The 2,984-nt window shown below is 37.9% G+C and overlaps 1 protein-coding gene across 2 annotated transcripts in view; it reads left to right on the forward strand.

Moving 5' to 3' along the window:
• YME1L1 (YME1-like 1 ATPase) overlaps nucleotides 1–2,984 on the forward strand; it is a 59,432-nt gene that overhangs the window by 12,363 nt on the left and 44,085 nt on the right. The gene's annotated exons all lie outside the window — the stretch shown is intronic.

Genomic DNA, 2,984 nt, shown 5'->3' on the forward strand with positions numbered 1-2,984 from the left:
CCCCCGCACCCTTTGAAACTAAGCTCCCACTTGAAAACTTGTAAGCCAGTCACTCGTGCCTCTGTAGAGAAACTGCACCTATGGCAGGAGCCAGATGCTGGAAACATCCTGGGCACCTACAGAGTGAGCACAACCAAACCAAGAACCAGAATCCCTCATTTTAAGTCTCTTCAGTGCCCCTTACAGACCATGGGTCCAGATGACAAAGGCAAAATCTTTAAAAGGGCTACATCCATTCTCAGGGAGCTGACAAAAAGGGTGAGAAACAACTGAGAGGCAATATGGTGATAATTAGTAGCTCTGCAGAACCCTTCTCCCTGTATCTTGTCTATTTTGTTTTAAATGTCTAAGGTCTGTACATTTTTTGCTTCCATCGTCCTTCACCAGAGCTTAGTTTTAGGCTCTTAACATCTCTTACTTTGTCCATCAGCCTTTTCTCTCTCCTGTTCATGAGAAGAATAAACATACTCTGTTTAAAGTAAAAGTAAAAAGGTTTAAATATTAAGGCTTGGTGCAGTTTGAAATGCGTTTGTGTGCAACACACGAAGTGAAACTAAGCAGTTAGGCAGCATAGCTACAAGCACATTTCTTTAGGGTTAAATTAGGAGTTTTGTCTTACAGTTATTTGATTGGAGAACACGCAGTTAGAGACGTAAGAGGTGGACCATCTCAAAGTGGGGTGTTTGCTAGGGTTATATATTTGGGAGTCCTGGTGTGGTGCTGTGGGATAATGTACTAGACCGCAAGCTCAGTTTGAACGTCAAGGTCTGCGGTTTGAACTCACCTGCTGCTCCTTGAAAACCCTATACAGGGTCGCTGGGGGTCAGAACAGACTCAATGACACTTAATAACAGTGATATATAGGTGGCAGGGCTTGGTTACAGTGCTTAATTGTAAAAATGTATGCTTATGAGGAGCTTTCAGGTAATCATCAGGATGTAACAAAAAGTGTCTTTCCAAATCATGTTATTAAGATAGCCTTTAAGCACACGTGTTCATGGCATCTCTTTAGGAAATTTCTGATAAAGGTCTTATGCTTAAATCCTTTTTCAAGGCTGTACTCTTTTTACATCTGTACCTGACCACAAAGAAAAACATATTTTTAGCTTTATAATCCAGTTTGTTTAAAGGTGAGTGTTAGGGAAGTAACTTAACTTAAATGTCGATAAGACCAAAGATGTAGTTAGGGTCTAGCTATAGACCGTATGCTTCCCCAAATCAAATGCCTCAGAACTTAGGCTCTCATACAAACCCATTTTATCTTGTTTGTCTTCTATTATCTTTCTATAAAACAAATCTAATACTGCCAGTAGAACTAAAGTCAAATAAGGCTCTTCGCTATTTGGCTGTAGCTCATGTTTCTCGTCCCTTCTTCCGGCACTAAACGTTTTGCTGTGTCTCAAACATTCTTGGTTTCCAGTTAACTCTCTGTTCCCTTCAACATTCCCCTCTTAACATTTTGTGTATTAGATTTACTGAGTTAAATATTAACTGACTTAATAAAATTCATTGTTCTGTGTTTCCCATACCACTTTTTTTTTTTTTTCCCCAGTATCTCTGTAATAGTAGTTACCAAATTTTATGGTAGCTACTGTCTGATATGAATTTCTTTAGAGCACGTATTTCATTGTTTCTCCTAAGACCTGATATCCAAGTATCACAGGCATGATTCTCTTTCTTAGTTAATAATCTGTATATTCCTCTTTTGAATTATTCTTTGTATTCTAAATAAACTTTTTTATTTCCTATTTTAAAAGGCAACCTTTTTTTAAAGCTTTTATTGTGAATTTAGTGATAGTTTACATGGGAGAACACCAGTTTTGCACTCATCCTATTATACTGTCATATTTTGTTTCTTAGCAATGATTACAGTCCCCTCCATGCATCATCATTTAAAAGTATTTGCTTCTATTCCATCTGGATTTTCTGTGTTTTTTTTTTTGATGGTCAGAAAAACACTCAAAATGTATATATCATTTAAAACAACCAAAGGGCACATTCTGCAAGCCTGACTGCCAGCACACAGCCTTCTCTTTCCATGAGTCTAGAGTCCTCAGATGCTTCCTCTATTCATGTCCTTATCTCTGTCTCTATCTCTTAATGTTGCTGCTTCCCTGGTTAGGGTCCCATATTCCACTCATGCTCTTCTCCCTTGATGGCCCTAGAGTCCTCTGTTCCTGGACTGTAAAATTAACTACTCCCCTCTTTATGTTATAAAACTTCTACCTTTATAGTTGTGATCATTGCAGTTAGTCATGATAACAGTTACTTGCTATTAAATCAAAAGAATCCTATCCCCATCTCCTTTGGCCAAACCCATCTAGACAAGATAAAAACTATTTAGTGGGGATTGTACCTTTCCTCGCACACTCTGAAACTAAACTCCCTCTTGAAAACTTGGAAGCCAGCCACTTCATGCCTTTATAGCCCCCACCCACCCACCCATTTTAGATAGCCAATGTCAGCGTTGCCTGTTCCTATCAACCCTGAATATAGAGGGGATATGTTTGATCCTTATGTGAAGACTCTTAACCTCTCAGTTGGTATTTTGAGCTACTGCATCCATAAGTATAGGTCAAGTTTATCAAATTGTAGCAATTTACGCTTGCGTCTTTTAACAGATTTATTTTTCTTCTTTTAGTCGAGCTCTGGTCATCAAGTCATTGAAGCTAGGTTAAATAAAAGATAACTTTTGAAGAGTTGCTTTTGAGTATTGTGATTCATTTTGCTTCATTTATTGTAATAAGCTTTGTAGTATATAACTTTTAGTGTAGTATATAACTTTTAGTAGTTTAAAAAGCACTTTTAATGCTGATGAGGTTATGGAGAGACTGGAACCACCTCATACACTGCCTATGGGACTGTAACATGTTGCAACTATTGTGGAAAACAGAACTCACTTAAAAAGGGGAAAGAGTTGGAAATAGAAATCCCATATGACCCAGCAACACTTCCAGTTGGTAAATATTCTAGAGAAATAGCAG

Source organism: Chrysochloris asiatica, unplaced genomic scaffold, assembly GCF_000296735.1.
Source record: "Chrysochloris asiatica unplaced genomic scaffold, ChrAsi1.0 scaffold00172, whole genome shotgun sequence".
NCBI classification, from domain to species: Eukaryota; Metazoa; Chordata; class Mammalia; order Afrosoricida; family Chrysochloridae; genus Chrysochloris; species Chrysochloris asiatica.